The sequence below is a fragment of the Ambystoma mexicanum genome, chromosome 2p, assembly GCF_040938575.1.
Source record: "Ambystoma mexicanum isolate Mex_15411 chromosome 2p, UKY_AmexF1_1, whole genome shotgun sequence".
Classification (NCBI taxonomy): Eukaryota; Metazoa; Chordata; class Amphibia; order Caudata; family Ambystomatidae; genus Ambystoma; species Ambystoma mexicanum.
Window position 1 is genome coordinate 1,057,922,934 of NC_090923.1, and position 15,577 is coordinate 1,057,938,510.

Genomic DNA, 15,577 nt, shown 5'->3' on the forward strand with positions numbered 1-15,577 from the left:
TTTTTAACAGAATGGTGGATCTATAATAGTATGCACTGGCCATCAGTACCTGAAGGGCCTTATGTATAACCATTGCTACCCCACCTTTTATCACTCTCTGCAGCCAGCCTCACATTCATATGCTTGTCACTCCCCGATTTGAACCAACAGTTACGCAATGACTCGGCCCTGTTCGACCTCTAACTGCTGCTTCGTCAAATCACACACCGGAGCATCAGTATCACTGTTTCAAACCCTTTATCACCTTCGAGTCGAACCACTGGAGCATCACTCACTGACCCTACCCAGCAGTTACCCCACGTCTCAAGCACGCTCAACCATGAACCAATCATGACTCAACATCAGCTGGCCATTTAGTTCAACACGACTCGCTGCACTGAAATTGGCTCGAACAGATGGCACAATAGTAAGAAGTGTGTCGAACCACCAAGAATCGCAACAAGGTATTATTGACTGAATATTGCCTGTATGGACCATTTTTTGGCCCTAGAGAATGGTAAGGTCACTTTGATCCCTGTTGCACCAAGAAAAATATGCTTTTAAAGAACATTGTGGCTTTTACTTACCTTTCACCCCTTATTTATTACCCAGAGGCCACATCTTGCTATCTTTGCTTGGTTTGTGTTCTTTCCTCAGAGGTGGATTTTGTGTAGTGTTTTCCGTTTAGTTATTATTGTATATGGGATGTTTGGTTAAAATACATATATTTTAAAGAACATTGATTGAACTGTTATACTTACCTATTTGGGTTGCTACTGAATAACATTCACACCCCTCTTGACAGTGTAGCTTTCCATTAGCCCACATTACCACATAAGATGAAGGAGTAATATCTCTTAACTCCTCCTTGTGAGGAATCTAGCAAATTCGTCCATTCTCCCCAAGGGGGAGCCAACCTCATTGAGATTAGTGAGGTGGGCCCACTACTCAAGACCCTCCCCAGGGGTTTGGGCATGCGGGATCTCGTTGGGAGGGACTCCCCTTAGGGGAAAATGACTCCCAGTCTTTATCAAAACAGCCGCCAAATCCAATGTTCTCTGCCTATATGGACATTGGAGTGGTTGTCAAAATGATAAAGCCTTTTTTTGTGTCTAACGTTTATACTGACCCAAACTCAATGGTTCCATGTAATAATGTCCCCTCAAAAATATCGCCATGCAAAAATGTCGACGAAAAATGGCTGTTTTTTGTGGGGACATTATTGCATGGAACATTTTTTTTTTGCTGCCCCTATCCCCATATATATGGTCACCCATATAATATCGCCACAACCTTTTCTCGGTGATGTTATGTACGGCCACCATATATATGGGGATAATATTAGCTGATACTAACTTAACTCTGAAATCCTGTAGTCAACGGAACTTTGTCTCTCATTACAGAGACCCTTATAAAGACAAACACAAACAGATGTAATCTCCTTTAATTCCCACATCCTCATTCAACATATATTTGCATCAGCTCATATTTACAGTGCACCCCTTTTTGGGATCCTACAGTAGTAGGTCATGACGCCACCCTATAGTTACACATTTGCACAACAAACATAATTTGTTACAAGTCCCAATTGTCTGGGGACCTCTAAACCCGAACGTGATGCACATGGTCTTTGCAAGGACACTTCAACAATATGAAGAGGGAGAGGAGTAACATGTTCCCTTTGAGCTGATGATTGGTGTCCTTTTTTTCACACTAATCTATGGGACTACCAGTTCAGCACGCATGACCTGTGGGGACATCCTGAGAACCTGGTCGAAACCCATAAACCATAAGTCAACTCTGACCTTATGCGTCCCATTGTACCGGGTTTATTACACAGTCCCAAACTAACTCTACCAAATGACTGGACTTCCTTGGGCAATAAATAACTGGCTCCCATGTACTTAAAACAATTACATCTTCTCTCCACCATATTAGCAAGTCATAAAAACCTGAGCCTGACCGTAGCTGACCATCTGATATTGTTGGGTGTCCTGACCCACGTTTAAGCTATCATGCCACAACATTTGGTGCTGTGGGCTTAGAAAATTCAAGATGGCGGAAAACCCACATGTGCGCCGAAATCCAGGAAAGCTGCGCAGTTTGTGCGCACACCAAAATGGTTGCCTCACTTGCCACCCACCAGTGCGAGAATGAAAGGCCGGGTTGCCATGAGGGAAATGGGTTGCCAAAGGAAAAACAGTAGCGCCGGTTAGCTTCAAAGCGCTTTAAAACCACCATTGGACTACCCGCACAGTAGTCTGAAACCATTGGGAATGGCAATGCTGATTGCCAAAAGCAAACCCATAACTGTTGGGAATTCATTTTCTTAAATCCCAAAAATGGGTGCAGTACCAGTACTCACCACTATCCAAAAGCCGGCATTTTAAAACAACACCAGATTTTACTTTTTGCAAAACTGAATAAATGAACCCAAAACAGGCCAAAGAAAGACTTACTGAGAGGTGGATCCAATGTAAAGTTATATTCTGAAGTGACTTGAAGGTTTATAACAAGACTGGCTGCGCTGTGGATTTCAGCAGTTTAAGTAAATTTGGACTGAAAGACACTAAAAAAAATCTAAATGTTTAAATTGACTGAGTGACCTATGTTTGGTATCACATGCCTTTGTAACTGTTGAAATGTCATAGTTTTGCACTTAGACTCAGCATCCTAGCTGCATGTGTAAAATTGCAAGTTAAGTTAAAAAGCAACAAAAAACCTGCCAGTTAGCTGAAGGTCTGGCTTAAGGAACTTGATTTTGCTTGGCAGCTACCCCCATCAGGAGTGAAACTTGAGTCACAACTGTGTTCCCAGGCCAACCTTCCTTTTGCTGCCCACACTAAGGATATGCCATCTATCTGATAATTGAATTACCTGTGCTCTGCAGGAGAGTGAACAAAGCCCTCTTCACTCAGGCAAAGGTTTTTATTACCGCAGTCGTAAAATGTAGCTTCCTCTTGGCAGGAGCTGGGAGGGGCACTGCCTGTGAGAGCAAGCTGGCTTGGCAGAACTGGAAAAAAACAGAAATTCAACCTTGTGCTGAGGGTAAACCACACCCCTTTGGAGCCAGAACATAACTTTAAAAAGATGAATAACTCATAGAGCGGACATGTGAAAATTTTATAAATGATACCATAATTCTTGTGATTTTTCTGCCCATATTTTAAGAGGTTTTTCGACCCGGTGGCATGTTCAGGGGGGTTTTAGCGGAAAAGTGGATATTACTCTAAATGTGTGCATGTTAAAAATCTGAAACTTCATCAGTTAATGTCCCTACTCCCTGCGCACATGTATGTAAAGTTGGGTCCATGTCAGAAATTGAAAAATCAGTTAAAAAGTCCATTATGTGCCATCTCTGAATGCAAGCTCCTGGAAAGAGCAGATTTGGACAGAGACATGGCTAAATTCAGCCACACCATGTATATGTAATTTCAAGCAACTGTGTAACTGTGAAATATGTCTTTTATTATCAAATATAGAATATGTGCAATCTGACAGAGGAGTGTCCTATCTGCAAGCCATAAAATGACATCCCTCTGACTCACAGTTCATTCCCCAATCAAATGATAAATGGAAGTTTGACCAATTAGAAGCTGAGAGAGAGGTAGGGTCAGTGATGCTAGAACACACCCACATTCTAAACACATAAAAGCAGACAGACAGGACAGATAGGGACCTTCAATTCCATTTGCTGCAACGCACTCTGCCGGACCATACAACATCCAGAGATCCAGACTTCAAATTCATCAAACCTCCAGAGAGCCAAACTAGAGACTTCAATCTATCCAGAACTAAGAGACCAGACCAGAGAGAAAGCAGTGCTGTACCCAGAGAGACCCAGACCAGCAGAGAGAGCTGACCCAGATCACTGTGAAGTGCAGAGGCCAGACCAGACCAGACCAGAGTCCAGTCTAAAACCCTGACCAGATCCGTGATGAGGCCCATTTCACTCAAGAATATAGTGTGAGTGCATAGCAAACTGTGCAGAACCAATCTCTTAGTTAAAATAATATAATTCAATCCATTTTTAACCTAAGTAGAACTGCAGCTTAGCAATTGTGTTATCCTGCCATCATTTTTAAAGCTGAAAAAGTGTGCGTTTAAAATTTCAAATCTGAAAAACGACCTTTATTTAATCGCTCATATCTCCGCAACCGTTTGTGCTAGAGACTTGCAGTAACTTTCATTTTGAAGCTAGAATCCTAGGCTTTCCTAGGACCCCAAAACGATAGAGATAGTCCTTGTGGTTCCTCTGTAATAGCGCTCGACGCATCCGCGAATTTTACCGCGATTTGCAAATTTCTTCACGTGTAAAACTGCTGCTGCTTGCCTTCCATTTGCCAGAAATTCGTTTAACCTGCTAACTATCCCTGCATCATTGCTAGTGTGAGCCTGGACTAATATTAACTAGATACCACTCACCCTGAACCTCTGAAAAGGGAATTAAAAGCATTTTAGCATATTTTTTAATTCATTGCCAGCACATATCAAAGCAATTTGGGCCTGTGTCTTTAAACCTCTGTTGTCTAAGCTTGCTGGGGTGAACTGAATCACATTTGATTGCATTTCTGAGAACTGTGTGTTTCCTTCCATTTCCTTGCATTGCATCAAGGGGGGGAGGGGATTGCCAGAGAAAAGTGATTACATTGTTTTGTTGAAATCATATTGAGTATTTTCTATACTGCATTTCATTCATTCAACCTTGCATTTCCTTGAACCCTATAAAGCATTCTCTACCACATTATACTTCTGTACCTATTTACCACTGTGCTACCTTATCCATTTCATCTCAACTCATTAGTGATTATAAGAAGTGTGCTAGTGCCAGATTCTCCGTTGTTGATCTTTATCATATCAGATTAAGTGTGATATTCAATTATTAATTTACTATAAAGGGTGATATATATCTATTGTTTAAATTATCAAATAAACCTTTTAAACTTGCAAAACAGAACTACTTCTTGGCTCAGTGGGGTCAGGGGGATTCCAAGAGAGGGGTGTTATATAGGGGTAGTCATCCAGAACGCATGAACTGGACCTAAAGATATATCAATAAGGGTTTTCATTCAGTATTATAGACTAGGCGTTGACTTAGCTGTAGTGTTGAATTGAATCCCCTTACAAATTGGGGGCTCGAGCCGAGACGTTGGGTTAGATTTACCACTTGTGCAGCTTAATACAGTGTGCTAACTGACGGGATACATACATCCGGTCGGATCACCACGCTGCATTACGCTGTGAAGCATTCCTCAAAAGGGACACTCCAAGAAAAGTTCTGTTCTGCAAAAATAAAACACTAACTTCTGTAAGTCAGGACAGAGACCAATCTCTAGAATGACGACCTTGGTAGATATGAAAATAGCCAGAGAGCACCTCTTGCATAAGCTATTTGTGAGAGGTGAATGGACCGAACAGGGCCAGGATGTGTGGTTGCAGGCCATCACACAACAGGTCACTGAAACAGGGTCAGATATATATAGAGATCAGGGTCCCTTACATGTGGCCCTGAGTGAACTATATATGGCTCCTAAGGCCAAAGATGAACACGACAAGATTGTTAGGATAGCGGCATACCTGTACCTATATATGGGAGACATGCAGGATAGATGTGCTGAAAGCCAAAATCTGGCAAATAGGCAACAGATGGCGTTAGAGAAGGTCCAATCTGACCTGGTCTCTTCTGAGCAGAGGCTGCAGAGGAGCCAGGAGTCAGAAGATGATAGTAGGCAGCACATCATTAAAATAAAGAAGGATATGGATGTGCTGCAACAGGAAAAGGTAGAACAGGATACCAGATTTCTGGCCTTGCAGAAGGAATACCAAGAAGGTTTGGACTCCCTACTGCAAAACCAGAAAAAGCTGGAGCAACAACTGGACTTCAACAGGGTATGTGCTGAGCAGGTAGTCACCCTGCAAGGCCACCTAGATAGAGTGAAGGCAGAGAGCAACAAACTAATTCTGAAAGACCTGGATACCCAGGCAGAGTTTGATCAGGAGCGCCAGAATGCTGGTGCCTTCCAAAGGCAAAGGGACGACCTGGCAGCACAGATGCAGGCTCTCAGTCAGGAAAGGGATACCTTAGGCCAGGAAGTCTGCCATTTAAAAAGAAAAATGGAAGAAAATCACCTGACCCACCAGGGACTGGGTGACCTCCAAAAAGAACACCAGAACTTGCTAGAGCACACCAGGAGGGTGGAGGATGCTCTAGCAAGAAAGGAGCAGGCCAATAGGGACACAGCTCAGGAGGTAACCCTCCTGCAGCAAAGACTGGCCCAGTTCTCCAGGACCAACCAGGAAGCACAGAGGGAAAATGAGGCCCTCTGTCAACACAATGATAGGCTCCAACAACAGGTAGCGATGCAGGAGAGACTGATAGAGTCGAGTAAGGCCTTAACAGAGGAACTGAAAGCACAAATGCAGGCTCTTGCATTGCAACAGGGAGCAGGGGCGGATAGAGATGAGGTCCGCTGGGAAAGAGAGACTCCTGACCATAACCGCAGGAGCCCTAACACCAGGGGCCTTCATCTCCCCCAGTCCCTGGACTCTACCACCCCCATGTCCCCTGGCGCACATGAGCACAGGGCCACAGGGATGGCAGATTACTATCCAGCTAAGAGTATGGGGCTCATAGGCCAGTACCACTCAGGAATGGAGGGGTGGGCATCCGGGTATGGGCACCCAAGTACAGTACAGTTCAATGGGGAACCCCAGGAGAGTAGGCCCATTAAGGGCATCCTGAAAACCTCTGCCCAGTTAGGTCAGTGGAGGGGGTACCCATCAAATCCTGGCAGCAAGGAGGAATCTGAAGACTCCTCTGAACTGCGCAGGACACAGGAGACCAGGTCCCCACATTCTGCCAGCCATTCCCAGGCTCGCAGAATCCGGGAAAACCTGGAAGAACAGACGGGAACCTCTGGGAGCAGTGCCTCTGAGTCCGAGGAAGAATGGACAAGGGTTACCCGAACCAAAAAGGCCAATAAGGCAAAAAGGGCCTTGCTTAAGGACCCCTTAAAGCAGATTAAGGCGATCAGGAGCGTCATCACGCCTTACCATAAGAACGCTAAGTATTCTGTTTGGGAGCACTTAGAGTTGTTTGAACAAATGATGGAGACTTTCCATTTGAAGGACAGCCAAAGCTGTATTCAATATGTAAAGTGGACCTTCTCCCCGGAATACTCCAGTTTCTTTGCGGGGCTGGAGGACCAAAATCATTTAAGATGGTCCACATATAAGGCGGCCATCCTGAAACATTTTTCTGTTCACAGAAATCCTCAAGAGGCTCGCAAGGCAGCCTACAATTTGCAATGTGGGGAGGATCAGGCCCCACAAGAATTTGTGCAGGAGTTAAAGCGTGCTTTTGCACAGACCACAAGAAGGGTGCGCACGGATAGCAGGGAATTTATAAATACGTTTTTCCATGCCTTGCCCAAATATATCATGACCCAGCTCGTGAGGGATTTTCACGAGAAAAGATCTTTAGACTGGGTCATTGAACAGGCTACCCGGATCTATGAGGTGCAGAAACCGGTAGATAGCAAAAGTAATGCCCAGAAAAACCCCAAAGCCAACAGCACCCCTGCTGCTGCCAAGGTGGCAGAGGTAAAGGTTACCCCCGTTTTGGATTTGGAGATGGGGGGGCCTAAAAACCTGCCTGCACCTAATAATGCTAGGCCCAGGAGGTCCTCGGGTCAGTCACAGACAGGGAGCCAAGGAGGCAGCCCCACAAATGGGGTCCCTCGCTCTCCTGATTATGTAAGTCCCCGTTACAAGGGAAATCGACCCATCCTGGGTTATGTGTGGACTCCTCCAGCCCAAGGGGGGGATCCAGACAAGCACCTAACCCAGGGAACTTCCCTCCAAACTTCCCACAGGAGGGCAGAAATTTACCAAACCCTGGGCAGAACTTTTTCCCCAGATATCCACCCGACTTTCAGCCCCAAAACCATCCATCCTTCTTTCCCCAATTCCCTGAGCCCAGACCACTGAATCCGGGAGAGGGGAGGCCAAGGGTGGAGGGGTACCCAAATCTTCCCAACCCGGGGTATTACCAGAGGAGGGACAGCTACCCTTCCCGGGATCAGCCCAGGGGAGAAAACAGGGCCCCGTATCAGCCTGAGCGGGTTTCCCAGTTAGAGCGCCAGGTTCAAAACATGGCGCGGGACCTGGGTCACATACTGAGGGCTCAGCAGAACCCTCAGATGGGCGTGCCGGCGCAGAACGCACCCAACTCTGGACCTGGTGCTCCAGAACAATGACGGGGGCAGCACCCCGATAACACACCGGTTCCCAGGGAGGAGGCACAAACGGAAGGGGGGTGTAAAGCCTTGGAGGAAGCTTCCTTCCTCACTTGTAAACAGCCCCTGGAAACCCAGGAACCGGAAACGAAATCTCTTGCCCCTGAAAGTCTGCCCCCTAAGGAGCAGAGGGGGGGTGGGAGAAACAAAAGACCCAAACAGACTCAGTTTGAGGAGGAGGTACATGTCTTCCAATTTGAGGGAGAGGGATCCTCAGAGGATCCTGGGAAAAGGATCTTCTCCTTCAGAGAGGGGGGAACTCCTCCCAAAGAAAAATGGGTCCCTAGGGATGCAAATCCAGACTGGGGAGATGTGGAGACTGAGCTACCGCCGCCAACCATCTCATCCCAGAACCAACAGCAAGAAAATCCCCTGGTTCAAACCCATCCTGGGGACTGCCTCCAAAAAGGGGGGGGCAGCCCAGAACCGGAACCAGGGGAACCCACAATGGCTCTGATCTCCAGTTGCCAACTTTTTCATTCAGATTCCCAAGACTCTCCACAGAATTCTGCCCAAATCTCTTCGCTATCGATGTCCAAAACCAGAAAGTTAGCCCACCAGTTGTCCAAAAATGTGCATTATCTGTGCCCCCTTGAGGAGAAGGAGGGAAGATATTATGCCCCGGTACAAGTACAGGGGCAGGGTACAATTTTGGCACTGGTGGACACTGGATCTCAAGCTACCCTTCTGTCCAGAAGGGCCTTTGACGAACTGAATGCAGGAAGGGGAGAGAATTACCAAATTCCTCTCACCTCTCTTCCTGGACAACTGCAGAACTTTGACGGGAAGGAAATTCCCGTTGAGGGGACCGCAGATTTGGACATAAAAATTGGGTGACATAAGTTGAAGCACCCGGTCATAGTTGTGACCCCAGAGGGCACCCCTTGTTTACTAGGGAATGACCTCCTGAGAAGGTTGTCACCCCTAATAGATTGCGTAAACAAGGTCCTCTGGACCCAGACTAGCCGACCAATAAAATTAAAACAGAGTGTCAACCATGTTAGTTTAAACGGCACCTGCCACATGGTTGAACAAAAATCTGACCAAGTAGAATTTCACTTCCAGAATAGCCAAATTCCAGACGTGACAGTAATAGCAGTAGGACAACAGACTGGTGATGGGGGGTCCTCTCTATTTCTGAAAATCAACCTTCCTTCCAGTCTAAAGTGGTACTCCACGCTGGAAGGAAACACTCTGAGATTCTATACTAATCCACAATCAGAAACTCCCACTCCTATAGTCCAGAAAGATGTGAAATCAGCTCAAAGCCTGGCTGATATTCAGCAAATTGGAGAGCAGTTGTTCATCCCTGTTCAGTTAAATGATGGGAAGGACTCTGTTCTCGCTCGAGTGTGTGTGAACAACGGTAAGAGCTTCATCAGCGAAGCCATGTTTCGCCAACTTCCAAAAGATCCAGCCATTCCCACCTTCAAACTGATAGACAAATGGGAAATGGACCTGGAAGCACCCAATTCAAAACATCTCCTGCCAAGCAGGTGTATGCTCAAAATCTCCATTGGCAACAAGAGCATAGTCCATAATTGTTGGGTCGTGCGAGACGTCACTGCCGCCTTTTACTTAGGCAGTGACATTCTCAATCGCTTTGACATTAGTTTGGACCTAATAAACTTCAAAGCTTGGTCCCGATTAGCGGATAATCCCATGGGCTTTGATGATCCAGAAAAAGCATTTAGGTCAGCTCAATTGCTACCTTATGCAGTTGAAATTCAGGTTAAAGAGGAAGTCACCATCCCAGAAAGGACCCGACAATTCTCCCTGGAAGTGAAAGTTAAAAGGGGACAAGAGTTGAAAAACCCTGATGCTTACATACATCTAAATGCTTCTTTCCAACAGCAAGGGTTGGGGGTAAACCCAACACCATTAGTCAACATAGAACATGACACCATTCTAATAGAGGTGGATAACAGCGACTTAAAGAGTATTACTCTAGCCGCAGGCACCTTTATTGGAATGGCGGTTGATGACCGACATTTCTCCATTGATCTTGTAAATGAACTGTTAGGACCAATCCCCAAGGACTGTTTTGACAGTGACAGTGATGACAACGCAACACCAGACAGGATTTTTACCCGGCATGGGGGGAACTTCCTGGTGTACACTTCCTGCCCCTATGGTAAGGAAGATGTGACTTGTGATTTCAGGAGGGATGAGGTGATTTTCCAGGTCCATGAGGGCTGCCTTTCCCACCTGAAGCCTCCAGTCCAAATCAGCACTCTGACCAGGGACTTCTCCACCCAGCTGGAGGAGGCCGCTGAAATAGCCAAACCAGAAGTCTTTCCAGGCTTCAGGCAGATGGTGGAAGAGAGAGTCAACCTAGCTGATGCCTGTGTGACTCTGGAACAAAAGCAAAAGTTGAAACAAGTTTTCTTGGATTTCCAAGATCTCTTTGCGGTAGACTCGTATGACTGTGGTCGCACTGACATCCACACAACAACAATCCCCACGGACCCTGGCATGACTCCTGTGTTTGTGAAGCAATATCGTTTGCCTCTCGCATCAATGGAGTCCCTTACCGAAATAATTAAGAACCTTGAGTCCCGGGGAATAATCCGTCCCGTCCACAGCACCTTCAATAATCCGGTGCTGGGAATATTGAAGCCAAACGGCCAGTGGAGACTCTGCGCCGACCTTAGGGAGCTCAACAAACGGGTCCATACTTCCCGATGGCCTCTGCCCTACATTGACCAAGGGCTGGCCCAGATCCAGGGGTCACAGGTATTCACTGCAATAGACCTGACCAATGGATACTGGACTGTGCCTGTCAGTAGGGAGGACCAATACAAGCTGGCTTTTACCTTTGGGGGCCAGCAGTACACCTGGACCCGGACTCCCTTCGGATACCTCAACTCCGGCAATGAATTCAACATTTTTCTACACAAGGCCATGCCCGACTTGGGTGCAAGGGGTAACCTGGCTTATGTAGATGATGTCCTCATCAAAAGTTCATCTGTGGAGGAACATATAGCGGAGATCCGTTATGTTCTGACACAGTTGAGGGCCGCCGGAGCAAAACTTTCCTTTCAGAAAGCACAGTGGTGTAGAACCCGTGTTAATTTCTTGGGGCATGAGATTACTCCTCAGGGCCTCTGTCCCCAGGAAAAGAAAGTGGAAGCACTTCAGAAACTGAAAGACCCCACAACTCTGCGGGAACTAAGGAGCCTCCTTGGACTGACTAATTACAGCAGAAAGTTCATTGAGGGCTACGCAGAGATCACCAGACCCCTGATTCATCTCCTGAAGGGGGGGGTCAAGTGGGAATGGGGTCCAGAACAATCCGAGGCAGTAAAACAACTCAAAAGAAGCCTCTCACAAGCGCCTTGCCTAGCTTACCCTGTCAGAAACAAGGAGTTCTTCCTGGAGACAGGGTTCTCTAATACGTGCTTGACGGCAGTATTATACCAAAAGCATGACAAGGTCAATAAAGTAATCTCCTATGCGAGCAAAACTTTATCCTCTGTGGAGGAAAAATTCAACGATTGTGAGAAGGCACTCCTGGCAACGGTGTGGGCATTGAAGAATTACCGCCCGTTTATCCAGGGGGAACACATCATAGTGGAGACTCCACACCAGCCTCTGCAATATCTCCAAAGTGACAGAATCCGGGCCGGAAATGTGAGTAATTCCCGAATTACTTCCTGGATTCTGTCAATGCAAGGCTTTCCTGTGGAGGTCCGATATGGCCAAAACAAGAAGAGTCCCCTCGCGCAAGGTCTGGCTGACTTGCATGATTGTGCCAGAGAAAACTGTCTCGAGGACGAAAGTCTAAAAATAAAGGACAACATGGAGGCATACCTTAATTCCCCACACAAAGTCTTTGAAGAAGACAAGTGTGAGGGAATGCCCACTGTCTATGTGGATGGATGCTCTTACCATGTTGACAACAACGGGGAGAAAGAACTAGTGGCCGGCGTAGGGAATGCATGGGTGAATGAGTCCCCAGAACCCTCCGCCGGATACAAAATTGGTCCCCGAAGTAGTCAGGTGGCAGAATTGATGGCTGTGCATCAAGCCATCCTCACTGCTGTCCAGCATCAACTCCACGAACTGGTCATAATCACAGATTCGGATTATGTACGGAACGGGTTCGTGGAGCACCTGGTTAATTGGAAAACCAGAGGCATGTTATGTGCTAACAACAAACCCTTGAAACATGGGAAGTTGATCCAAAACATTGATGATCTGGTCACATCGAATGAGATGACCATCTATTGGAAGAAGATTAAGGGTCATTCCAAAGTAGAGGGACCAGACAAAACTGGAAATGACTTAGCTGATCAGCTGGCCAAAACCGGGGCCATCCAAGGGGATCTAATTGAGATTGAGTCCCTGTTGGGGGAAATCCAGGTCGCTGCTATCACTAGGTCCCAGACAAATGCTCACAACGACCTCTCAATTGCACAATGGAGTAAGGAGACCCCTGATGCTGATTTGATTACTGCTCAGAAGGGGGATCCAATTATTGGTAAATTTTACCAGCACCTTGAAGACCCTGAGAACTTTCCCCTGACGGATACCGATTACATTGGGAAAGAGGACCTAAGAGTGTTGATGAAATGTCCAAAAATGTTCCGAATCCAAGACGGTTTGTTGGTAAGGAAATCCAAGGCTGGCCACGATCAGTGGGTGGTTCCTACCTCATTCCGAAGCCTGATGTTAAGTCACGCCCATGATGCGGCCACCGCCGGTCATAGGGGGTTTCACACAACACTGGAAATCTTAAGAGAGGTTGCATACTGGCCACACATGGGCCAGGACCTCAACCAATATTTGAAGGGTTGTCTTGTGTGTGCACAATTTCAGCCGACATCCCTCACACACCGGGCGCCTTTACAAAAGCGGGGGATGACACTGCCATGGTCAGATTTACAAATCGACTTTGTAGGCCCTGTGATTCGCTCGGCTAGGGGGAATAAGTACATGTTGACTGTGACATGCTTGTTTACCAAGTGGGTGGAATGTCTCCCAGCCCCAAACTGCAAGGCAGAAACTGCAGCTGCCTTGATGATTAACCACATCTTTTCCCGTTTTGGTCTACCTCAAAGGATTGAGTCAGACAGAGGTAGCCACTTCACCAGTGAAGTAATGACAAAGATGTGGGAGATACTGGGGGTCAAAAGGAAGTTGCATATTGCTTATCGGCCAGCTTCTTCTGGGGCAGTAGAGAGATATAACCGAACCATTGTGAGCATATTAAAGAAGTTTGTGGCAGATTCTGGGCCAAGTTGGGATATCCGATTACCTCTGGTCCTAATGGCTATCAGATCTACCCCTTCATCTGCAACCAAAATGTCACCATTTGAGTTGATGACTGGGCGCAAGATGGTGCTTCCTCAGCATTTGCTCTATAGGACCCAAGAGCAGACACTGATAAATGCCTCCACTACTCATGAGTATGTAGAGAATTTAAGGAAACACCTCCAACATGCTTTTGCTTATGCTCAGCGGAATCTAGAAAGATCAGCTGATAGCATGAAGACCCATTATGACCTGAAAACTTCCAGGAAGGAATATCAGGTGGGAGACCGGGTCTATCTATACAACTTCCAAAGGAACCAGGCCAAGCAGCGCAAATTTTTGCCTACATGGAAGGGACCCTTTGAGATCGTCGATAAGATCTCCCCTGTGGCCTACAAGATCCGCATCCCCAAAGGCGGTTCGGCAGAGGGGGAAGACAAGTGGGTCCACATAAACCAGTTGAAATGTTGCCATCCCAGGCACACTCTGCAACAACTGGAGGAATCCTCTGGAATCCTAGCGGGTACTGTCTCAGACTAATTCTGTTCCAATCATAAAACATACCACATCTAGTCTCTAAAATATTGTGATTTGCATGAAACTGTCTCTTAGTTATACTGTTTTTTTTTTCAAAATAAGAATGTAATGTTTTGTTATGATGAAATGCATATGCTGCCCCACTATCTCAACAGTGGTGGAAAAACGTCTATGAGTAGGTATTGCCGCTCTTCCTTTGTCGTCCTAGGAGAAAGAAGACCTTGAGACTGGCCAAGGAGGACGATCCGGAGACCGGGAACGAAGATTCAATGGGCCCAGTGGACCGCCCAATATTCCCATCAGGACCGGCGAGGAGAACCATCGATCAGTACCGGATGGAGAAGAAGATGCTGAACTGTGCCATCTACAGAAGAGGAAGAAGATTATGCGGACAGACCGGTGCATGGGTCAAAACCCTTGTGCACGCGACTCCCCATCGACTCAAATTCAAGGGGCAGTCACGTGGGGGGGGGCTTGTTGGGTGTCCTGACCCACGTTTAAGCTATCATGCCACAACATTTGGTGCTGTGGGCTTAGAAAATTCAAGATGGCGGAAAACCCACATGTGCGCCGAAATCCAGGAAAGCTGCGCAGTTTGTGCGCACACCAAAATGGTTGCCTCACTTGCCACCCACCAGTGCGAGAATGAAAGGCCGGGTTGCCATGAGGGAAATGGGTTGCCAAAGGAAAAACAGTAGCGCCGGTTAGCTTCAAAGCGCTTTAAAACCACCATTGGACTACCCGCACAGTAGTCTGAAACCATTGGGAATGGCAATGCTGATTGCCAAAAGCAAACCCATAACTGTTGGGAATTCATTTTCTTAAATCCCAAAAATGGGTGCAGTACCAGTACTCACCACTATCCAAAAGCCGGCATTTTAAAACAACACCAGATTTTACTTTTTGCAAAACTGAATAAATGAACCCAAAACAGGCCAAAGAAAGACTTACTGAGAGGTGGATCCAATGTAAAGTTATATTCTGAAGTGACTTGAAGGTTTATAACAAGACTGGCAGCGCTGTGGATTTCAGCAGTTTAAGTAAATTTGGACTGAAAGACACTAAAAAAAATCTAAATGTTTAAATTGACTGAGTGACCTATGTTTGGTATCACATGCCTTTGTAACTGTTGAAATGTCATAGTTTTGCACTTAGACTCAGCATCCTAGCTGCATGTGTAAAATTGCAAGTTAAGTTAAAAAGCAACAAAAAACCTGCCAGTTAGCTGAAGGACTGGCTTAAGGAACTTGATTTTGCTTGGCAGCTACCCCCATCAGGAGTGAAACTTGAGTCACAACTGTGTTCCCAGGCCAATCTTCCTTTTGCTGCCCACACTAAGGATATGCCATCTATCTGATAATTGAATTACCTGTGCTCTGCAGGAGAGTGAACAAAGCCCTCTTCACTCAGGCAAAGGTTTTTATTACCGCAGTCGTAAAATGTAGCTTCCTCTTGGCAGGAGCTGGGAGGGGCACTGCCTGTGAGAGCAAGCTGGCTTGGCAGAACTG